The sequence below is a fragment of the Schistocerca cancellata genome, chromosome 6 (assembly GCF_023864275.1).
Source record: "Schistocerca cancellata isolate TAMUIC-IGC-003103 chromosome 6, iqSchCanc2.1, whole genome shotgun sequence".
In the NCBI taxonomy this organism is placed as follows: Eukaryota; Metazoa; Arthropoda; class Insecta; order Orthoptera; family Acrididae; genus Schistocerca; species Schistocerca cancellata.
In genome coordinates, this window is record NC_064631.1 from 638,465,884 (window position 1) to 638,492,169 (window position 26,286).

Sequence of the window (26,286 nt, forward strand, 5' to 3'; positions counted from 1 at the left end):
ATAACGCCCTCTCAGCTCTCACAAGAACAATTAGCTAACTGGCTATTTCGTTTCTCCATAGATGGAGCTCAACGATGCTACACCTAATTTCTAGCTGGCTGTCAGCCGCTGTGAATGCAGTGTTCACACAAATTTCTCCTCTCCGTCATACAGAGCGTTATGTGGTCCATTCTTCACTTGACGCCAGTTCAGAGAAGAGTCCTCCTACATTCCGCTCTCGACTTTCTCTCCCCACCAGGGTTCTTTTATTCTCCATGTCACAATTTTTTCGACCAATACGAGTGTTCCTCTTATTTTGTGGAAACTCTCTCCTCCAATCGCAAAGGTCCTACCATTAAACATCGTCGAAATCTTGGCACTTTATTCCTTCCTGCTGCGTTCCCGCCAATCGGACGTTTTGTGCCTGCTCCAGACGCCTAAAAAGTTACATTTGTCTATCACGTGTGTACCACTTTCAGTTCACGTGTTCGAATGCATCACTGTTTTGTTCATATCCCTTTGGCATTCCGAAATGCGGTTTTCTAAAGCTTCTTTCTGTCCTACTTCTGGCAGCCCCGTTATTCGCCCTGCAGTATGCGTCACCTGTCCGGTCACTGACCCGCCGTGGGATGCGCCCCCTTAAGAGCTTTCTGTAGTGCCTCCTGGGGTGTGGCCTCTTGATCTGCCCACACTGGCTTCCACACAAAACGTTTCATCTCCCTGCTTGTTTCATCCTCTGCTCATTGGCATGCATTATATAGGAGTGGTGTGTTAGTACCGTCGATTGAGTGTCATCCCTTTTGCATTAGATACTTATAGGCAGATCTGCTCATTGTTGCTGAATTAAGTCAGTTGTCATATTCACCTTCCCGTTACAATGTTTAAAAATCTTATGTAGGGTGCGAAATTGACCTTCATTTATTGTGCCACCTTACAAGGTGCATGAAAGCTTGTATGTTTATAACAGCATGATGGTGATGATGGGCTGAGGCATGTTAAGTTATCAAAAACACTGGCATAGTATACTCAAGTGAATGCGTAAGTTATCATAAAGGACTGAACCTCTACTTTGTAATTTATTCATATTATTAATAGTAGTAAAGGAATATAGAATTTCATGTATATCTTGGAATGATTTTAGGCCTCTGACCTGAAGGAAATTAATTTTTTATAAAAGAAGACATACTGAAAGACATAGAGCCATTGTGTATAGAGGGTATTACAAAAAGGTACAGCCAAACTTTCAGGAAACATTCCTCACACACAAATAAAGGAAAGATGTTATGTGGACATGTGTCCGGAAACGTTTAATTTCCATGTTAGAGCTCATTTTAGTTTGTTCTTCCACCTACGCTCAATAGAGCACGTTATCATGATTTCATACGGGATACTCTACCTGTGCTGCTAGAACATGTGCCTTTACAAGTACGACACAACATGTGGTTCATGCACGATGGAGCTCCTGCACATTTCAGTCGAAGTGCTCGTACGCTTCTCAACAACAGATTCGGTGACCGATGGATTGGTAGAGGCGGACCAATACCATGGCCTCCATGCTCTCCTGACCTCAACCTTCTTGACTTTCATTTATGGGAGCATTTGAAAGCTCTTGTCTACGCAACCCCGGTACTAAATGTAGAGACTCCTCGTGCTCGTATTGTGGACGGCCGTGATACAATACGCCATTCTCCAGGGCTGCATCAGCGCATCAGGGATTCCATGCGACGGAGGGTGGATGCATGTATCCTCGCTAACGGAGGACATTTTCAACATTTCCTGTAACAAAGTGTTTGAAGTCACGGTGGTACGTTCTGTTTCTGTGTGTTTCCATTCCATGATTAATGTGATTTGAAGAGAAGTAATAAAATGAGCTCTAACATGGAAAGTAAGCGTTTCCGGACACATGTCCACATAACATATCTTCTTTCTTTGTGTGTGAGGAATGTTTCCTGAGAGTTTGGCCGTACCTTTTTGTAACGCCCTGTATAAGAGAATTTCATAAAAATGTTTCCTGAGGAATAATTTCGGTTACGGTTGTATCAGGCTAATTGTTTATTTACTATGTATGTACATAGTGCAAGAATGTAATGTTCATTTGCATGTAATGTGCAGATGCCCCAGCACACGACGCAGGACTCGCGTGCGGGTCTCACTTATGCTCGTGAGACACGAATGAAACCACAATAAGATTGATAGCGGCTACCAAAGCGAATGCACAGCCTGCAGGGTGAGATCGCAGAGGCTGGAAGCAAACACCGCAAGGCGGCAGGGACGCCACCCTGTCTGGCGTGGAAGAGCGCGTCGTCCCTGCAGATGGGTTTCTTCACGGCCATACAACAGCAGGGGCTGCGACTCACCCACCGTGGCAAACGCTGGCGGCGGGGTAGGAGGTACGACATTCGCCGACGGGCACAGTCCGGACGTTAACAAAAATGACTCTGCAAACGGCAGTAGAAGTCAAGCAATGACACGAGCTGGCATCACGTGAAATAGGGCTAAGCTAATCCATAATTGAAATAAATATTCACTCGATCCTTTGTGCCATACCGTGAATAATCCAATATCACATGCCATAGCTATTTTCCTGCACCATATCCTTATGAATATCTCGTAAAGTACGTTTTCCACTAGTACATGTGCCCTGCAACAACGCATTTATCTTCTTGATAAATGGGCCAAAAGAATGATGGCCAGCACAAGAAACCCAAAGTAGAGTCCTGCAATCCAGTCGACGAAGAAGGCGTATGAACATGCTAATACAACATATTACAGACTACTTGGCCAGTCAGTAATAAGCCTGAGATGCGACGGAGAACGACATCAACGGTGATGGATTTTTTGCTCGCCAGGACGTAAGTACACTCCTGGAAATTGAAATAAGAACACCGTGAATTCATTGTCCCAGGAAGGGGAAACTTTATTGACACATTCCTGGGGTCAGATACATCACATGATCACACTGACTGAACCACAGGCACATAGACACAGGCAACACAGCATGCACAATGTCGACACTAGTACAGTGTATATCCACCTTTTGCAGCAATGCAGGCTGCTATTCTCCCATGGAGACGATCGTAGAGATGCTGGATGTATTCCTGTGGAACGGCTTGCCATGCCATTTCCACCTGGCGCCTCAGTTGGACCAGCGTTCGTGCTGGACGTGCAGACCGCGTGAGACGACGCTTCATCCAGTCCCAAACATGCTCAATGGGGGACAGATCCGGAGATCTTGCTGGCCAGGGTAGTTGACTTACACCTTCTAGAGCACGTTGGGTGGCACGGGATACATGCGGACGTGCATTGTCCTGTTGGAACAGCAAGTTCCCTTGCCGGTCTAGGAATGGTAGAACGATGGGTTCGATGACGGTTTGGATGTACCGTGCACTATTCAGTGTCCCCTCGACGATCACCAGTGGTGTACGGCCAGTGTAGGACATCGCTTCCCACACCATGATGCCGGGTGTTGGCCCTGTGTGCCTCGGTCGTATGCAGTCCTGATTGTGGCGCTCACCTGCACGGCGCCAAACACCCATACGACCATCATTGGCACCAAGGCAGAAGCGACCCTCATCGCTAAAGACGACACGTCTCCATTCGTCCCTCCATTCACGCCTGTCGCGACACCACTGGAGGCGGGCTGCACGATGTTGGGGCGTGAGCGGAAGACGGCCTAACGGTGTGCGGGACCGTAGCCCAGCTTCATGGAGACGGTTGCGAATGGTCCTCGCCGATACCCCAGGAGCAACAGTGTCCCTAATTTGCTGGGAAGTGGCGGTGCGGTCCCCTACGGCACTGCGTAGGATCCTACGGTCTTGGCGTGCATCCGTGCGTCGCTGCGGTCCGGTCCCAGGTCGACGGGCACGTGCACCTTCCGCCGACCACTGGCGACAACATCGATGTACTGTGGAGACCTCACGCCCCACGTGTTGAGCAATTCGGCGGTACGTCCACCCGGCCTCCCGCATGCCCACTATACGCCCTCGCTCAAAGTCCGTCAACTGCACATACGGTTCACGTCCACGCTGTCGCGGCATGCTACCAGTGTTAAAGACTGTGATGGAGCTCTGTATGCCACGGCAACCTGGCTGACACTGACGGCGGCGGTGCACAAATGCTGCGCAGCTAGCGCCATCCGACGGCCAACACCGCGGTTCCTGGTGTGTCCGCTGTGCCGTGCGTGTGATCATTGCTTGTACAGCCCCCTCGCAGTGTCCGGAGCAAGTATGGTGGGTCTGACTCACCGGTGTCAATGTGTTCTTTTTTCCATTTCCAGGAGTGTACTATGTCATGCCTTTTCGTACAGCAACCTGACCTTAACCCCCCCCCCCCCAAAGAGGAGCAAAAAGAATCATTGTCTCCACAATAAAGGTATTAAACTTGTGTCTCTGAAAGTACGGAAAAGATGTTGTCCTGTGTCTCGTATATTTCTTTGTATGAACGTTCCTTCCTATTCATAAAGACTTTTCTGGAATTCATTGTAAGGTTCCTCTTGTACGTACATGTCATTTACTTGTTTTAGCACTATGCAGTTCAACTGTTTCTCAGTGTCATGCTTTATCATTTACTTTCAAATTTACCATTATACGATTTTGTAATTATTAATATGTTTCAGTTGTGGTAAAAGCGGGCGTCTCAGCTTATTACTTTTTGGATACCTTTGCAAACTACTGTTGTATTGGTAAATTCAGTTGCCGCGTTTACTTTTATAAAAAAAAATATTTTGATGGTGTGATTTATAGTGCATGGTTATTGTGTAACTGATACGTTTCTCATTTCTTCATATTTAACTGCACGTAAACGTGTTTGAATGGATATGATAGGTGTGTGTGTGTGTGTGTGTGTGTGTGTGCAAGTGTGTGTGTGTGTGTGTGAGTGTGTGTGTGTGTGTGACGGTGGAACTTACGTCAAACCTTGGTTCCTTTGGAAAGTATCATTAACAGAGTATCACCATATTGATAGGGAAGAGTGAACAGGTGACATTGTAACTTAATACACTCTTTCCCGAATTAAATGTGAATAGGGTTTCCACAGAAAAGAGCAGAGGTGATCTTGTTCAAATTCTTGTTGTCCCCATCCTAGAACTGATCTACATATGGTCTGCAATATACGTACATGTGTGCCTTCTGCACATTGGACAGCAAATACGTTTGAATGTAGTGGTTCCATTAATAATGAGTCTGACAGTAAACATTATGCATTCACTTATAGGTTGCCAATGCATCCCTTCCCAATAGTAACAATTCTGTTTTGTTTCCACATATCCAACGGTTAGGGATACTCAAATTTTTCTTCAGAATGTCAAACACTGAAGTCTGTCATATACCTCGCAAAATTTCGAACGTAAATGGAATGTGGTGGAAGATGGTCAAACCGGCAGTTGCGCAGACTTTCACATTATCGATGTATAAAATACTCCTTTATTTTTCTTGAAGATCATCCGATAGTGATTCCCAGTACACTAACTACCGGTAGGCGCTTCATTTGTTGAGAATTACATTTGACTGGGCTGGCTATTTCACAGATGAGAGATCAAATCAGGCCGAAAAGTACGATTAACTTAACGTAGATTGTGAAAGCAGACACTGATGTCAGGTGTGTTCGCCGAAGGCCGTTGTGCGTACCGTACAGGATGAAGGGATGGCCGTGGCGGGTCGACACAACGCGGACAGCTGGTAACGCCACAGCCATCCGGAAGGCAACAGATGAATCGTCGGAAACCTGCACGCGATGACCACCCCTCCCACGTTCCTGAACCGTTTTCTGTTGTGAGGGCATTGTGAAGTAGAGTAAAGATCCCGGAAGGCGGGCAACAATGAGCGTTGAGCGGAAAATGCAGAGGTGACGGCGCCAGTCTGCCGACAGGAGAGCAATATACCTGTAGACACCATGCAGGCTCTGTGAAAGCTGCAGGTGTCTATGGATATATCCTCTCGGCAGAACACACCAAGTAAGTGTGGGACTTCTCGTTCCAAAAATTTCCAAAATACCAGTGGCTGATCCTGTCCCATTTATCTTGACCACCCTGAATAACTGTTTGCCCAGATGCAAATTAATAACTAATTCAATTAAATGTTCGTTGTTCGTTAGGGGCACATCAATCAGCGTGATTGCCTTCGTTCTAGCTTTGTTTTTTTGCGAAGATATGAACAGCGGTATGACTTTCTTAACGGCAGCCTGTATTTTTTAATCAGTAATTCATTTCCTCTACTAAAGACCTATTCAAAAATTATCACTGTGTACCATTCACTGAAACACAACGTTATTAATTACATAACACAAACTCGTCCACTTGCTGGAGTTGTCAGAAAACAAATGAAAACCAAGTAAAACATTACACAAAATTGACTTTGACTCTCCTGTACCATTGCCCAGGAGTAGAACATTCAAATGTGATCAAAGTGGTGACCCTTGACAACGATACACTGGTGCACTCGTAGATTGAAAGAATTATTTACTGCTTCCAGTGTTGCCTGCTGAAGAAAATTACAAGCATGCACGATACGTTCCTGAATATCATCTGCAGTTGTTGGAATATCGCTAACGTCTTTAATGCATCCTGAAAGACAAAAGTTCAGAGGATTTAAATGAAGAGGCCTAGCAGTAACTGTTCCTCCTCGACCAATCCATCTGGCAGGATCATTCGTTTAAGACCACGACGTGCACACACGACATTATGCGCTGGACATCCACTGTATTGATTCCACATAAGCATTCTGGTTCTTAGCGGCACTTCGTACAGAAGAGGAGGAAGAATTCTTCTGAGGAAGTTGGCATACGCTGTGCCGTTTAGATTACCATTGATGAAATAAAGGGTCAGTAATTGGAGTACCAAGCGTCTCACACCAAACGTTAACTCTCCATTGACGCTAATGTTCCACCTGTCTAAGCCATCGTGGGTTGTCGCTGGACCCATAATGCATGTTCTTTGTATTTACCTGTCCTTTGTTTGTGTAGGAACATTCATCGGTAAATAAAACATTGGAGAAGAAGTTCGGGTTGGCGAGGATTTGCTGCTGTGCCCCCTGACAGAACTGTACACGATTCTGGAAATCATTCCCGTGCAATTCTTGATGTAGGTGTATATGGTAAGGATGGAACCGGTGACGTGTAAGAATATGATGTACACTGGTTTTAGAAATGACAATCTGGTGTTGAAGCTGTCGTGTGCTCACATGTGGATTCATAGCAACGGAAGCGAGAACAGTAACCTTGCCAGCTTCGTCTGTGCCGAGTGGTACGACGATTGCGTTGTCGTGAGTTGAAACTTCCTGTTTCCTGAAGTGTCGCAACAAGACGATAAAACATCCGTCGGGAAGATGGGTTCTTGACAGGATATCGCTCTCTGTACAGTTCTACTGCTTGCGTAGCATTTCGCCTACTTTCAACAACAACAATAAAAGAAACATTATGTCGATGCAGTTTGTATGAAGGACAGCCTTTACTGTATGCCTACTCTACAAAACAGTTTTTAAAAGGACTGCACTACTGTGCTAAATGTACCCGTACTTAAGAAAACAGTACTGCAATTACTGTTCTGACAACTTACATTCCCCATAGATGAGCAGCATTTCTACCTTCTCTTCGTTAGTGTACATCCTACTCACACAAATCTTCAACTGACGATGGTTGACGGAATGGCGGGTGTGCATCCTACTTATGTTTACACGTGTCCTATGTCAATGTCAGCAGGTGGAAGTGTTCCATTACCTCGAGTATCTGCACTAAGCGCTGGGAGCGTCATCGTCAATGCAGTAATTAATAACGTTGTGTTTCAGTGAATGGTACACTGTGATATATTTTTAAATAGGTGTTTAGGAGAGGAAATGAAGAGCCGAATAAAAAATACAGATAGCCGTTTAAAAAGGTAATACCGCTGTTCATATCTTTGTAAAAAAACAAAGCTACAACGAAGGTAATCATGCTGATTGATGTCCAACTGACGGTTAAAGAACATTTGCTCGAAACATTTTGTAATTTGCATCTGGTCAAACAGTTATTTACGGTGGTCAAGATAAATGGGACAACCTGTATATATAAAAAGCAGATAGGTATCTTAGGAGGGCCGTAGGAGCCAAATTCCTGTCATTAGCTGTAGACCTCTGAGTGCAAAAATGCGGGAGATTTCATTTATCAGCCTGGTCTGTCGTATTAGTTTTGGAAAATTACTGAGAAGTGGGAGGACGCTCCAGGAGAATGGACACTTTTCATTGGATGACTGCTTGTGAGAGGCTCATACTGACTCTCGAAGAAGGGGTGAATGTTATGGCAGAAGAAGGGAGGAACTAAAAGCAATTCTTTGGCTGCTGGTGGATGAATCACTTCGAATTCTGCTCGCAGAATTCGATGTGAGAAGTAGTCTTTAGTAGAAGTTAGAACTGGAGCGTGATGTAAGGTTTGCGTTGGGTAGATTTTTGGGATTCACAGGCAGTGGTCGCCGCTGAAAATTGTAAATCTGTAATGGGCATGGCGTGTATAGGTTACAAAGTACTCAGCAAACGGTAGTATTAATGAGTGGGAGGAAGTCGCTCTTTACGCAATCATAATTTTATAAACTCTGATTTTGGTAGTCACTGTACTCAGATTGCGAACACAGATCAGTGTGCTAAAACGTAGTAACTTACCTATCGATTCCTTGTCTGGAGTCTCCGTCGACCTTAGTTAATTGTAACTGTTTCATATTATTGTGATAACTTGTCAGTGAGTAGGATGTTATTAAACATGTTCGTTTTACGCTTCAGTGCAGTTACTGTGTGAGAATTTATAATAAAGAACAGAACTTACGGTAACTTTGACTTTCATTACATACGTATCTCTGATGGTCACGAACTTAAATTACAGTGTCACTATTACGCGATGCTTTTGAAGTCTGTAAGGCTATAATTAAGAGTGAATAAAAAAAATCCTTGCGCAAAAATGATAATTTACAGCCTCCATTTGGCATCTACATACCAATACAGGTTAACTACCTACAGGCGTAGATGATGCGATACTGTTCGTGTAGTCTGGCGAATCAGCTATTCATACTGCTCTTTGTGTCCAACAGCATGCAGTCATTGACGAAATATGATTTTTCGACAGTGTACCTTACCATGATCTTCAGATGACATTTACTGAAAGAGCATCTTTGCTATGTCGCACCTCTGGTACACCCAACACCACGGGCAGCAGGGACTCGATGGAGGAATGAAGGTGGCGCAGTACAGCCAACACATTAATTCTGCAGTTATTACTTAAAGATAACGGAGAGGGCCACTGTAAAAATATCGCGTTTCGTCAGCGACGGCCTTTTTTCGTCAATGACCGAACCCACGTGGAACGTATTAGTTTCTCCATTTAAAGAAAATAATTTCGAGCTGTTAGTTCATGAATCCACGCGAATAGTAAACGGTTGTGAAAACACACTTGACCTCTTAGCAACAAATAATCCCTAGTTAACAACGAGCATCAAAACGGATACTGGGATTAGTGAACACAGGGCTGTCGTAGCGAATTTGAATATTGTAACACAGATATCCTCCAAAAATAAACGAAAAGTATACCTATTCAAAAAAGCAGATAAAAATTCACTTGGCACCTTCCTGAGAGACAATCTCCACTCCTTCTTATTTATTAATATAAGTATAGATCAGATGTGGCTTGAATTGAGAGAAATAGTATCGGCAGCAGTTGAGAGATTTATACCAAATAAATGAACGACGGAGCTGATCTTCTTGATGCACAAAACGGGTCACAACACTGTTGCAGAATCAACGAAACAAACATGCCATATTTAAACAGACAAAAAACCCTCAAGATTGGCGGACTTTTACAGAAGCTCGAAATTTAGCGCGGACTTAAATGCAACAAGCTTATAACAATTTCCACAACGAAACTTTGTCCCGAAACCTCTCAGAAAATCCAATGAGATACTGGTAGTATGTGAAGTATGTTAGCGGCAAGAAACTATCAGTGCCTTCTACGGGCGATACCAATGGAGATACTATCGAAGACAGTGCTGAAAAAAACAGAGTTACTAAATACAGCATTCCGAAATGCCTTTGCAAGAGAAGAGGAAGTAAATATTCCAGAATTCGAATCAAGAACAAATGATTCAAATGGCTCTGAGCACTATGGGACTTAACATCTGAGGTGATCAGTCCCCTAGAACTTAGATCTACTCAAACCTAACTAACCTAAGGACATCACACACATCAATGCCCAAGGCAGGATTCGAACCTGCGACCGTAGTGGTCGCGCGGTTCCAGACTGAAGCGCCTAGAACCGCTCGGCCACTTCGGCCGGCGAATCAAGAACAGCTGCCGACATAAGCAACGTAGAAGCAAATATCCTCGGAGTAGTGAAGCAACTTAAATCACTTAATAAAAGTAAGTCTTATGGTCCAGACTTTATACCATTTAGGTTCCTTTTAGAGTATGCTGATGCATTAGCTCCATAGTTAACGATCATATACAACCGTTCGCTCAACGAAAGATCCGTACCCAAAGACTGGAAAGTTGCACAGGTCACACCAATATTCAAGAAAGGTTGTAAGAGTAATCCAATTAATTACAGCCCCATATCATTAACGTCGATATGCAGCAGGATTTTGAAACATATATTGTGTTCGAGCCTTACGAACTACCTCTAAGAAAACGGTTTATTGACACACAGCCAACATGGATTTAGAAAACATCGTTCTTGTGAATCACAACTAACTCTTTATTCGTATGAAGTGTTGAGTGCTACTGACAAAGGATTTTAGATCGATTTCGTATTTCTGGATTTTCGGAAGGCTTTTGACACTGTATCACACAAGCAGCTAATAGTGAAATTGCGTGCTTATGGAATATCGTCTCAGTTATTTGACTGGATTTGTGATTTTCTCTCAGAAAGGTCACAGTTCGTAGTAAGTGACAGAAAGTCATCGAGTAAAACAGAAGTGATTTCTGGCGTTCCCCAAGGTACTGTTGTAGGCCCTTTGCTGTTCCTTGTCCATATAAACGATTTGGGAGACAATCTGAGCGGCCGTCTCAGGTTTTTTGCAGATGAAGCTATCGTTTATCGTCTAGTAAACTCATCAGATCAAAGCAAATTGCAAAACGATGGTGTGAAAATTGTCAGTTGACCCTAAATAATGTGCGAGGTCATCGACAGGAGTTGTAAAATGAATTCATTAAACTTCGGCTACATGATATATCAGTTGTATCTACAGGCCGGAAATTCAAGTAAATACCTAGGAATTACAATTACGTACAACTTAAATTGGAAAGAACACATAGAAAATGTTGTGGGGACGGCTAACCAAAGACTGCGTTTTATTGGCACGACACTTAGAAAATGTGACAGACCTACTAAGGAGACTGCGTACAGTAGGCTTGTCTGTTCTCTTTTGGAGTACTGCTACGCGGTCTGGGATGCTTACCAGATAGGATTAACGGAGTACATCGAGAAAATTCAAAGAAGATCAACCCGTTTCGTACTATCGCGAAATAGAGGAGAAAGAGTCACTGACATGATACAAGTGTTGGCGAGGATAGCATTAAAACAAATGCGTTTTTGTAGCGACGGAATATTCTCAGGAAATTTCAATCACCAACTATCTCCTCCGACAGCGAAAATATTTTATTGACTCCGACCTACGTAGCGATAAAAGATCATCGTAATAAAGTAACAGAAATCAGAGCTCGCGCCGAGAGATATAGGTGTTCGTTTTATACGCACGCTGTTCGGGATTAGAATAATAAATAATGGTTCGATGAGCCCTCTTCCAATCACTTAAGTCTGATTTGCCGAGTGTCGATGTTGTGTAAGTAACGTGAGGAAGTACTTGGACAGAAGACATCTAACAATAAATTTGTCAGTTCACAACTATCGGCGCAATCGTTTCAACAAGAATTGAATAGAATATATTTTGGACTTAAATGTGACCTCTTATTTGTGGAAGCAAGTATGACTACGTTGTTTAAAAATCAAAATTCGTGAACGTTTCCTTAATGACACAGATGCGACTATTCGTTTTCAGCGTACTTAGCTGCGTAAGTGAATCCTGTTAAAATACCTAATAGCTTTCTGGAATTTATTGGCTCAAATGGCTCTGAGAACTATGGGACTTAACATCTATCGTCATCAGTCCCCTAGAACTTAGAACTACTTAAACCTAACTAACCTAAGGACATCACACAACACCCAGTCATCACGAGGCAGAGAAAATCCCTGACCCCGCCGGGAATCGAACCCGGGAACCCGGGCGTGGGAAGCGAGAACGCTACCGCACGACCACGAGCTGCGGACTCTGGAATTTATTACCTCGTTAGAAATGTTGCGTTGGAACCTACTACTCGTAACAACACCTAGCTTTAATCCTGTAACAACTCTCCTCGCACTTCTCAGTGTCTCCTTGGCCTTCGCTGAATCAACGAAATGTCAAAAATAATAACTCTATAATGACACTACGAAAAGAAACTTATTCGACGGTATAGTAAAGTTTAGACTGATTGTTTTGAATTCTGACGTCATGTCGTCCCACGTTATTGTGGCGAAGTAGCAAACCAGCTACCGGCAGCTAGTTCAAGGCTGCCACTGAACACAACATGAAGGTGAGCCATGACGTGGTTCGTTATGAGATGTGGCTGCAAAACGTGCGATATTACATTACAGAGCACATCCTAGGGTGAATAGCTGAACAGAGTTCCGTAGGTCTTCTCGGCGTGTTATATACCGTGAGTCAATTCATGCAAGATTCCGTTTCATGCCAGAGTCTGCAACGAGCAGGCACCACGACGCAATAAAGCCTTCTGAATCCAAACTGCCGTAGTTAGAGACATTATATCTTGCGTGATAAAATTTTATGTCGCTACTTCAAGACAATGGCTCCCGTGTGTGTGTGTGTGTGTGTGTGTGTGTGTGTGTGTTTGTACTTTCAGAAATGCGTAGACTGTTCTCACCAAAAGCAATAATAATCTTTGACAGTTCTAAGATACGCAAAATATAAAACTGTAAAGTCCCAGACAAACTTGGAAACTATGTCTAAGTGGTGAAGTTGAATTAAAATAGCGAAACAGAGACAGGCAGACAGAGAGAGAGAGAGAGGCACACAGACAGAGACAAACACACAGACACAGACACGCCCACTTTCGTAAACTCAGCTCAATGGAAGAAAAGAGCCTACATAGTTAATACTTGTTTTGGTCCGTACACGCACTGTATTGCACTGACCATGTGTTAGCTATTTCCTTATGGTATCCAGCTGTGCAAAGTGGATGTTTCCTCGGTCTTGTAATCCTAAATTAGTCTACCTACATTTATCACCAACTTAAATTCATTAGCGTCCAAACAAACGACACTTATCTGTGCCTTAATGGATCAAGCTTCATTCACTGATTTCCAGAAAAACCAAGGGCAATCACCATATTTCCAATATTAAACCCTTTATTGAATGAACGTACTTTATGATTCATCACACTGTAATGCTAATTCCAGATATTTATATGAACACTTATTGGTGATGATCATATTTTTTCTTAGCAAGTGCTTGGCTAGGTGAGGTTAGCAGGTCGCTTCTCTTGTCGTTATACCTCAGACCGTGCACATTTTTCCAGATAAACTTACATATTATGTGACCACTTATGCACTTATATCTATATGACCATTCATTGATGATGACCATATTTTTTCTTAGCAACTGCCCAGCAAGGTAAGGTTACCGGGTCACTTTTCTTGTTGTTATATATCACACCGTGCACATTTTCAATTTTTTTGGAAAATATAATAGTTTTCCAATCGAAAGTAAAATTTTCTCTGTATGCAACATGAAATCTTTAAGATATAACAAAAACCAGTTGAATTTGACATTTTGCCTTATGATATCACAATATCTTCACTATCTACATTTTTTGCTACCACATTATGATATTGTGTGTACATTTTTGTACTTTAAAATTCTCTATGGTTTTGACCTAATACGTTTTCTGTCATTCTATGCTGTATGCTTAGTTATATCACTTGAAACAAATTTTCATTTAATGGGTATATGAATTAAATGCAAGATATTAATCTATATTCATCATTTTCAGAAAGTAATACCGTGTAAAAGAAATAAATTGAACAAAACACAGTGGAAATGGAAATTTTACCATCAGAATGAAAAAAAGAAGATGCAATATTTTGTAATCAAAAGTAAATGGATCGGAATTAACAAGCATTAACAAGATTACACTATACACACCATATGTTGACTAATTATTTTTTCTTTCAGAATACGAGGCGATTATGGTAGGGTGTCAGACAAAATTACACATGTTAATTTTAGTTATGAAATATGCTAGAAGTAAGATACCCTATAATATATGAAATAATGAATTATAATAAATAGTTGTATGGAAAAAATGGTAAAATGAATAATGACCATTGAAGTGTCTATTTTTTGCAGATGATAATAAATGATGATGAATAGTTATATGAAGAATATGGTAATATGAATAATGAAGTTTTTCTTTGCAGATGATGATAATGATGAATTTTATATATTTTCTTTTAGTTAAGAGATGCTATGTAGTTATTTAGCTTTTTGTTGCAATTCTTTTTGACAGTATAGATTAAAACTGAAGAAACAGCAAAAAGGTGGGAATTTAAGGAGATGGGACCTGGATAAACTGAAAGAACCAGAGGTTGTACAGAGTTTCAGGGAGAGCATAAGGGAACAATTGACAGGAATAAGGGAAAGAAATACAGTAGAAGAAGAATGGGTAGCTTTGAGGGATGAAGTAGTGAAAGCAGCAGAGGATCAAATAGGTAAAAAGACGAGGGCTAGTAGAAATCCTTGGGTAACAGAAGAAATATTGAATATAATTGATGAAAGGAGAAAATATAAAAATGCAGTAAATGAAGCAGGCAAAAAGGAATACAAACGTCTCAAAAATGAGATTGACAGGAAGTGCAAAATTGCTAAGCAGGGATGGCTAGAGGACAAATGTAAGGATGTAGAGGCTTATCTCACTAGGGTAAGATAGATACTGCCTACAGGAAAATTAAAGAGACCTTTGGTGATAAGAGAACCACTTGTATGAACATCAAGAGCTCAGATGGAAACCCAGTTCTAAGCAAAGAAGGGAAAGCAGGAAGGTGGAAGGAGTATATAGAGGGTCTATACAAGGGCGATGCACTTGAGGACTATATTATGGAAATGGAAGAGGATGTAGATGAAGATGAAATGGTAGATACGATACTGCGTGAAGAGTTTGACAGAGCACTGAAAGACCTGAGTCGAAACAAGGCCCTGGGAGTAGACAACATTCCATTGGAACTACTGACGGCCTTGGGAGAGCCAGTCGTGACAAAACTCTACCATCTGGTGAGCAAGATGTATGAGACAGGCGAAATACCCTCAGACTTCAAGAAGAATATAATAATTCCAATCCCAAAGAAAGCAGGTGTTGACAGATGTGAAAATTACCGAACAATCAGTTTAATAAGCCACAGCTGCAAAGTACTAACGCGAATTCTTTACAGACCAATGGAAAAACTTGTAGAAGCCGACCTCGGGGAAGATCAGTTTGGATTCCATAGAAATGTTGGAACACGTGAGGCAATACTGACCTTACGGCTTATCTTAGAAGAAAGATTAAGGAAAGGCAAACCTACGTTTCTAGTATTTGTAGACTTAAAGAAAGCTTTTGACAATGTTGACTGGAATACTCTCTTTCAAATTCTAAAGGTGGCAGGGGTAAAATACAGGAAGCGAAAAGCTATTTACAATTTGTACAGAAACCAGATGGCAGTTATAAGAGTCGAGGGACAGAAAGGGAAGCAGTGGTTGGGAAGGGCGTAAGACAGGGTTGTAGCCTCTCCCCGATGTTATTCAATCTGTATATTGAGCAAGCAGTAAAGGAAACAAAAGAAAAATTTGGAGTAGGTATTGAAATCCATGGAGAAGAAATAAAAACTTTGAGGTTCGCCGATGACATTGTAATTCTGTCAGAGACAGCAAAGGACTTGGAAGAGCGGTTGAACGGAATGGATGGTGTCTTAAAGGGAGGATATAAGATGAACATCAACAAAAGCAAAACGAGGATAATGGAATGTAGTCGAATCAAGTCGGGTGATGCTGAGGGAATTAGATTAGGAAATGAGACACTTAAAGTAGTAAAAAGTTTTGCTATTTGGGGAGCAAAATAACTGATGATGGTCGAAGTAGAGAGGCTATAAAATGTAGACTGGCAACGGCAAGGAAAGCGTTTCTGAAGAAGAGAAATTTGTGAACATCGAGTATAGATTTAAGTGTCAGGAAGTCATTTCTGAAAGTATTTGTATGGAGTGTAGCCATGTATGGAAGTGAAACATGGACGGTAAATAGTTTGGACAAGAAGAGAATAGAAGCTTTTGAAATGTGGTGCTACAGAAGAATGCTGAAGATTAGATGGGCAGATCAAATAACTAATGAGGAAGTATTGAATAGGATTGGGGAGAAGAGAAGTTTGTGGCACAACTTGACCAGAAGAAAGGATCGGTTGGTAGGACATGTTCTGAGGCATCAAGGGATCACCACTTTAGTATTGGAGGGCAGCGTGGAGGGTAAAAATCATAGGGGGACACCAAGAGATGAATACACTAAGCAGATTCAGAAGGATGTAGGTTGCAGTAGGTACTGGGAGATGAAGAAGCTTGCACAGGATAGAGTAGCATGGAGAGCTGCATCAAACAAGTCTCAGGACTGAAGACCACAACAAACAACAACAACAGTATGTCATATGTCGTGTAGTATAATGAGTGAATGTTTTGGGAAAGACAGCTAGAGTACATACATACTAAGTAAACATTTCATTACCTGTTAATTCGAAGTTTACTACTTTTCAGCCTAATATGAATACATTTCTTCTTTCAGCTCAATAATCCACTTTGTATTTTTCCAGGAGAAGCTTTTCATGATATTGAAATCATTTCTGAAATATATCCTTATGTTTTATGCTACAGGCACTTAGTTATTAAACCTGTTCTAGTAGCCTACTTGCATTTATTTTCTACCCAGTTGTCTCTACCATTCATGAATGTGATCACATATACTCTACTTGTTTGTTAACCTTGCTACACTTCACTCATGACAAATGATGTTATTAATCCTTATTTCCAGCAATAAGTCAAAAGAAAATATTTTCATGCCCCAACAAGTAACAACTGATCGCAGAGCAGTGCACTGCTAGCACAAAAAAAAAATATTATTAGTCCCAACTACTACCAGTATACAACTAAATAATGCTACCAGTTTAAGGTATATTTCTAGTCCTAAATATAATGCAAATTTTTCTGATGTATTAATTCCATTATGTCTATGTATTATTGGTCTAAACACCTTGAGTACTAGTTCGAATGTCTTACATTTTAAATATGACTTACGTCACTTGCACGATGTCAAATATAGTCACTAGCAGCTGGTTGCTACATGCAATAGCTCCTGTTTTGAACGATGACTTCTGAATATTGCATAATAAATGGTTTGTAACTAGTCAATGAGTGCCAATAATTACTGTAATGAGATGACTTACGAATAATGTTTTGTAATACTCCATAAGTGATACGCCAATAATTACTGTAATGAGATGACTTATGAAAAATGTTCTGTAATACTCCAATACATACTACATAAATCATTTGTAACTAGCCAACAAGTGCCAATAATTACTGCAATGAGATGACTTGCGAATAATGTTCTAGTATACTCCATACATTCTTTGTAACTGGACAGTGATTGCCAATAATTATTCAAATAGGATGATATAGTAGTGTAGTTCTGAATGATGACTAACATAAGACTTAATGTATCCTTCACCTTCTGACCTAATTAACAAAAAATACTGCTATATCCGTATGTCCTGTCCATCCTCATGATTATGGAGCACTATATTTGGGTTTTGCACTAATTCTACGTTGATGTAAGAGTATGGATTCTACAAGAATGTGGTGTTGACATCAAGGTGTCCACCATTCTGACCGAAGGAGATGTCATTATTGTCCTACTGTTTGGTGTACATAATGTACTACCAAAATGATAACATACAGTATTAATACAACATTTCAGTGTCTTGGCTACACTGATAAATACTTCAGGGAAGAGAACTTCGGATTGTCTCTCTTGGTGTTGTGCTTCTGTAGAAAGATATGGATTTTTTGGTGCAACTATGTGGAACCCACTGTGCTACAACCATGATGCTATCCTTCCCATTTAATTCCTAGATCTTGTAAAAACGCTACAGATTTTTACAGTGCATGTGCACTTTATTTCATTTGTTAATATGATCAGTTCTCCTAAACATGCTAAAGACCTTTACAGTGCATGTGGACTTTATTTCATTTCTTAATGTGTTCAGTTCTCGTAAAAATGCTGAAGATATTTACAGTTTGTGTGCACTTAATTTCATTTCTCAGTTTCTTCAATTCTTGTAAAATGCTAAGGAATTTTACAGTGTGTGTGCACTTTATTTCATTCCTCAATGTTGTTAATTCTTGTAAAAATGCTAAAGACTTATACAATGTGTGTGCACTTTATTTCACTTGTTAATAAGACCAGTTCTCGTAAAAATGCTAAACACTTTCACAGTGCATGCGCATTTTATTTCATTTATCAGTGTGTTCAGTTCTTGCAAAAACGCCAAAGACTTATACAGTGCGTGTGCACTTTATTTCATTTCTCAATGTGTTTAAATTCTTGTAAAATGCTAAAGACTTTTACAGTGCGTGTGCATTTTATTTAATTTCTCATTGTGTTCAGTTCTTGCAAAAACGTTAAAGACTTCTACAGTGCATGTGCACTTTATTTCATTTCTTAGTGTGTTCAGTTCTTGTAAAAATGCTACAGACGTATACAGTGCGTGTGCACTCTATTTCACTTCTTAAAATGTTCTGTACTCATTGCGTGTGCACTTTATGTCGTTTCTTAATATGTTCTGCACTTATGTTATTCTGCGACTGTTGACTTAGTAAACTAAATAGGTTGTAGAAAAATTTGTCGCTCACGGCAAGTCCAATTGACTCACCATCGCTGCCAAATTTTTACCCCCCAGTGGAAGGTTATGTAAGAGGTCCATGACTAAGGAATTTGTTGGTAGCCCACTCGAGCAGATGTAACTTCGATGGATTGCTCACGCGCTGTCTGTATTATGTAAGCTACAATAGAATCGCAGACCAGAGAGCCGTGTCGGTAGCAGCAGTAGTAGAAGCTCGCAGTCGGCCGGTTGGGTCAGGTCGTTCTTAGAGAGCAGTTGTCTAGTTGTATAGCCCACAGAGAGTACTTGTGTCTTGTATGGAATTAGGGGGAGGGGGGGGCGGTCTTGGACGGCGATGGCGGTGCCTGAGCGATGTAGTATAAGGTAAAATCAAAAATTACTATTTATAGCCACGCGCATATGCAATTTGTAACAACTTATTTTGTACTATTGTCGTATCAAATACCACGTAAATGTTTTTCTAAAAACATCTTTTAATAATAACTTTTCTTGTAAAAAAACTTTTGACAATCATTCATCTGAATTGAAAGATTTTACTAATTTCTCCGATCCATGGTCATCCCGATAATCGTAAAGAAAAATCTGTTGTTTCTTTTTATACATAACAGATCCAGTGGCCAGCATTGCACTGCCCTGTGTCAGAAAAATTTCTTATAGGAGCAGATATATGCGCGTTATCCGGTGACTTTATTGATGTAAGAATTTTCAGTTTGTTCAGAATGATCTTTCAGTGCCATGACGCAGCACTGCTGACGTCCACAATTTACTACTTTAAATTCACAGTCACTTAATTATTGAAAGGTTATATACAAGTCACATTTTTATTGCGAGGTTAGTCACAATTTCATTGACAGGTAACGGTAAATAAACTGTTGGGAGGTTACAACATTACCAAAAATGTTCCACATAGCCACTGATCTTGTAAAGGTAAACTTCAGCATGTCTCCACTCTGATGTCTATTACACATTCAAAAATGTCAGACATGTACCGAAAGCACTGACAGTCCTCCAAAGTGCGTTCCTGGAGTTCAGCGACACTATCAATGGGGCTGGAATATGTCAAAGCTTTTAAATATACCCACACATAAATATCCTGTGGCTTTATGTCGGGGGAACTTGGGAGCTCGTGGTATTGGCAAACATGCACTTAGATATAGAGAATGATGACTAAATCAAATTAGAGCAGTTTATCCTTCGTACGCTTCACTTACGGTATTTCGAAATAAACATAGCCTTAGAGATTAACAGTGTTCGTTTGTGTATCAGAAAATGTTTGGAAATATTAAACTCAGCATTACTGTTGTCCGGGGGATGCCTAAATGTAAATCATACACATTAACAGTGTTATAACATTGGCGTGATGACATTTGAGCAGATATCCTGGACCTATGTTAATAACATTATTTCGTATTTATATGTACAATTTAGCCTTCCTTTCTTCTACCTTCAATAAGCAAGTATCCCCTATTTGTAAAAGTCCGGTATAACATAATTCTACACTTCTTTTTTTGTGAGACGAAATCGTATGTGACAAGAAATGTAACAGGGTATGAGTACACAGTGGGACTCTTCAGATTGTCAAACGCGAACTATGAGAGAGGAGAGACTAATTGAGTTATGTAATAAATTTCAGCTAGTAACAGAGAATACTCTGTTCAAGGGGTGGAGATATACTTGGAAAACACCGGGTGATGCGAGAAGATGTCAGTTAGATTACATCATGGTCAGACAGATATTCCGAAATCAGCTACTTGATCGTAAGGCGTACCTAGGAGCACATATAGACGCAGGTCACAATGCGGTAGTGATGAAGAGTAGGTTGAAGTTTGCGAGATAACATCCCCAAAGATGTTCGGCTGACATGGGGTTCCTCTTCGTTAAAATGTCTTGCCTCAAACTCGTCTAGGGGTTGAACCGCATGTGTCGCATTACACACCCTAAATTACAGACTTGTGATCCTTTGGTTAAAATGTGTGGCTGGTGGCAATTTTTGCGAAATTGTATGAAGGTTAAGTGACATATAATAAAAGTAAGTACTACAGTAGTACAAGTTTATATGCCAACTAGCTCTGCAGATGATGAAGAAATTGATGAAATGTATGATGAGATAAAGTAAATTATTCAGGTAGTGAAAGGAGGCGAAAATTTAATAGTCATGGGTGACTGGAATTCGAGAGTAGGAAAAGGGAGAGAAGGGAACATAGTAGGTGAATATGGATTGGGGGAAAGAAATGAAAGAGGAAGCCAAGTCCAATACTCCACCTCGTTAACTACGAGAAAAGTTTGTCCGCAGCAGGCGCGCGGCTGCTCACCGCTCAGTGACTAAGTCCCACGATACGACACAATGCGAAATTTGCTAAGTGGTTTCACTTCCTAGCTACCCAAAAACCGACCGCCCGCTTTCGCTTCTCCACTAGCACTGTTGCTCTCTTTGGTGTCTAGACCAGAACTGTCGACTTTGGTGTCTCCAGCCGAACTGTCCTCCTTCGCGTCTGCACCAGCACTGTTCCCTTTGATGTCTACACCAGAACTGACCCTCTTCCCGTTTCCGGGCGCGTCCCACGCCCGCCGAACATCCTCACTCAACTGACTAGGGCAGTTCCTTTTCCTTTTCTGATTGGCAACAGCTTATTCTACGTTTTTTACGTTTTAATATACTTAAATAATCATAGCTTGACCACTTTCAGCCGGCCGAAGTGGCCGTGCGGTTAAAGGCGCTGCAGTCTGGAACCGCAAGGCCGCTACGGTCGCAGGTTCGAATCCTGCCTCGGGCATGGATGTTTGTGATGTCCTTAGGTTAGTTAGGTTTAAGTAGTTCTAAGTTCTAGGGGACTAATGACCTCAGCAGTTGAGTCCCATAGTGCTCAGAGCCATTTGAACCATATTTTTGACCACTTAAATACTCTAAATAAAGTAACAATAGTATCCATTACATAATGAATGATAAATTCTTTTACATAAAACCACTACAATTTCCTTCTTAACTTTGTAGCTCAAGGCCAGTAGCCTTGCACCAAAGTGCTTTCTGATAAATAAATAAAGAACAAACGTAACTATTATGCACTAAACTTTACAACAAATATTCTATTACCTAATGATTCAATAAAGTGTCATGCTGTCATCGTTCATTGTGCTTTGTGTGAAGGAAATGATGATTCTATGCTTAACAAAATACTGATAATTCGAACTCACTGTATCTTTTAAACAAATAAGGCTACAGAGTTGAAATTTACAACATTTTTCATTTTAATGATGTGCTTCCATATGAAATAGCACTCATTAACAGCGACCAAAGCGTTCAGATTTTAGCATTCAGGTATTTCTTACAGAACTTGTTAATTTCACTCTAACAGTGAAACACAAACTATTACAGACATGATCTATATTCAAGTTTTATTGTGATCACCATGAAAATTTATGAAGGATGGCAGATTTAAACTACTGTGGCTTCATTCCCTGAATTACTACAGAGTTAGATAATTTTCATAAATGTTTCTCTTTATGGCCGATAATAGGTCCGCCATATATAAAACTGCTACGTCTCCCTGGCCACAAACGACTTCTACGTGCTTTCCCTACGACGGAGGTTCTTGTCTATCTCACTCGCACACTGCAGAACAATAGACGCCTGTGAATTTCCCAACTCGTAGCGAATCTGAGCTCTTTGTGGCACACGGTCGTCGACGACAGGGATCATTTCCCAAATCTTTAAAGATGACTCTTTCGACCATATGCTTAAATGAGAGTGAAATGCTCGTTAATTCACAAGTTTACGGGATTAGTCAGGAAGATCGATACGCAAAAAAGTGGTATACAGAAGTACAAAGGAATGACCAGATACCCTTGAACTTTTCTAAGGCTACACATACAGCAATAAGGAATAGCTCAATAGGCAGTACAGATGAAGAGGAATGGACATTTCTACAGAGGGCAGTGACAGAAGCTGGAAAGAAAAACATAGGTACAAAGAAGGTAACGGCAAAGAAGCCATAGGAAACAGAAGATATATTTTAGTTGTTGAAGGAAAGAAGAAAGTACGAAAATGTACCGGGAAATTCAAGGATACCGAAATACAGATCGCTGAGGAATGGAATAAGTAGGAAGTACCGGAGGTGAAATTAAAAGCAAGGGAGGTGACGTTAACGGGAACGCTTGAAGTTCTCTATAGCAATAATTAATTCCACTGTCAAATGCAGAGGAGAGAGCGGATAGGTGGAAAGAGTACATAGAAGGCCTTTATGAGGGAAAAGATGTCTGATGTGATAGGAGAAGAAATAGGAGACGATTTAGAAAAGATAAGGGATCCAGCGTAATTTAAAAGAACTTTGGAAGACTTAAGATCAAATAAGGCAGAAGGGATAGATAACATTTGCATCTGAGTTTCTAAAAGCGCTGGGAAAGTGGCACCAAAAAGACTATACACGTTGGTGTGCAGAATGTATGAGTCTGGCGACATTTCAGCTTAATTTCAGAAAAATATCATCCACACAATTCCGAAGACTACAGCAGCTGACAAGTGCGAGAAATATCGCAAAATAAGCTTAACAGCTCATGCAGCCAAGTTGCTGTATATTTACAGAAGAATGGAAAAGAAAATTAAGGATGTGTTAGATGACAATCGGATTATCATTAGGAAAGATAAGGCACCAGAGAGGCAATTCTGAAGTTCCGCTTGACAATGGAAGCCAGACTTAAGAAAAATCAAGACACCATCATAGGATTTGTCGACATGGAAGAAGCGTTCGACAATGTAAAATGGTGCAAGATGTCCGAACTTCTGAGAAAAATATGGGTAAGGGATCAGGAGAGACGGGTAATATACAATATGTACAAGAGCCAAGAGGGAATAATGAGAGTGGACGACCAAGAACTGTTCCAGAGATTCGACAGGCAGTAGACAGCTCCATTTGCACCATGAACAGAGCAGGCTCTGCTAACGGTATACTACGCCTTCCACATAGCTGACAACGGGCTCTACACAATGGTGGTGACTGCTCTGAAGGACAGTAAAAGGTGCAAACATGTTGTGAATAAATAGTTGCCACTACTTCATTTCCAACCCTCGCATAATACCATACGACATAAGCGAATGAAAACAATCAAAGTAGACTTATTTTAGTGTCGAACGATCACTCACTTCAGATACCGTTCAAATGATAAAAACGGCAGCATTAAGTCTTTGAACAAAATCCTGAACGTGGCCTTTCCACGAAAGTTTACTATCTATCTGAACACCTAGAAATTTTAACTCTTCAGTTTCACTAATCATATACCCCTTATGTGAAACTCAAACGTTGGGTTTTGTTGAACTGTGTGTTAGAAACTGTAAAAACTGAGTCTTACTTTTATTTAGCGTTAGCTTATTTTCTTCAAGCCATGAACTTAGGTCATGAACTGCACTATTTGAAACCGAGCCAGTGTTGCACAAAACATCCTTTACTACCAAGCTAGTGCCATCAGCTAACGGAAATGTTTTAGAGTTACGCGTAATACTAGAGGGCATGTCATTTATATAAATAAGGAACAGGAGTGGCACCAACACTGATCCCTGGGGCACCTCCCACTTTACAGTACCCCACTCAGATCCCATATCACAGCCATTCACAACACTGTGAATAATCACCTTTTGCTGTTTGTTGCTAAAGTAATAGGTGAACCAAATGTGAGCTCCTCCCAGTATTCCATAATGCTCCAACTTCCGAAGCAATATTTTGTGATCAGCGAACTAGACGTCTTTGTTAAATAAAAAATAAATAAATAAAATAAAATGCCTAGCCAGAATGAGATTTTCACTCTGGAGCGGAGTGTGCGCTGACAGGGTAATTCCTGGCAGATGAAAACTTTGTGCCGGACCGAGACTCGAACTCGGGACCTTTGCCTTTCGCAGGCAAGTGCTCTACCAACTGAGCCACCCAAGCACGACTCACGCCCCGTCCTCACAGCTGTACTTCTGCCAGTACCTCGTCTCCTACCTTCCAAACTTTGCAGAAGCTCTCCTGCGAACCTTGCAGAACTAGCACTCCTGAAAGAAAGGATATTGCGGAGACATGGCTTAGCCACAGCCTGGGGGATGTTTCCACAATGAGATTTTCACTCTGCTGCGGAGTGTGCGCTGATATGAAACTTCCTGGCAGATTAAAACTGTGTTCTTATCAGCGCACACTCCGCTGAAGAGTGAAAATCTCATTCCGGAAACATCCCCAAGGCTGTGGCTAAGCAATGTCTCCGCAGTATCCTTTCTTACAGGAGTTCCAGTTCTGCAAGGTTCGCAGGAGAGCTTTTGCAAAGTTTGGGAGGTAGGAGACGAGGTACTGGCAGAAGTACAGCTTTGAGGACGGGGCGTGAGTCGTGCTTGGGTGGCTCAGTTGGTAGAGCACTTGCCCGCGAAAGGTAAAGGTCCCGAGTTAGAGTCTCGGTCCGGCACACAGTTTTAATCTGCCAGGAAGTTTCAAAATGCCTAGCGTTCGATACCTTCTGTTTAACCCATCCAGTACCTCACAGAGGCAAGAGAGTATAGAATTTTCAGTTGTGTTTCTAATAGACTGTATTCTAGTTTTAAAGACAACTTGACTGTGCTCCAAAAGGGCGAACGCTTTATTGATATTAAATAACTTTGCAACAAAGACTGTCTTTTTTATTGTGAAACTTTGGCTACCCTGTGGGAGACGGAGTGACGTAACACCATGTTTCAGACATTGGACATACATACAGCAGATCAATCTATGCGGTCTCCCTAACTCGCTTAAGGATAATTCTAGGATTTTTAATGCCACGGCCAGTTTCCATACGTTTCCCAATTCTAGCATCACCAATGGTCTGTGAACGACGTGGAGTTAAACTCTTGATGTTTCCTCGTTACATAGAGTGAGAGACGGATAATACACAATATGTAAAAGAACCAAGAGGGAATAATAAGAGTGGACAACCAAGAACGAAGGGCTCAGATTAAAAAGGCTGTAAGACGGATGTAGAATTTTACCCCTACTATCCAGTTTGTACATCGAAGAAGCAATGAGGCAAATAAAAGAAAGGTTCAGAAGTGGAGTTTAACATTCAAGGTAAAAGGACATCAATGATACGATTCGTTGATGACATTGCTATCCCGATTGAAAGTGGAGAAAAATTACATGATCTGCTGATGGGAATGAAGTCCACTGATTACAGAATATGGACTGATGGTAAGTCGAGGAAAGACGAAAGTAATGAGATGTAGTAGAAACAAGAAAGTGTGAAATTTAACATCAGGATTGATGGTCAGGAAGTAGGTGAAGTCAAGGGATTCTACAACCTAGGCAGCAAAATAACCAATGATGGAATGAATAAAGAGGAC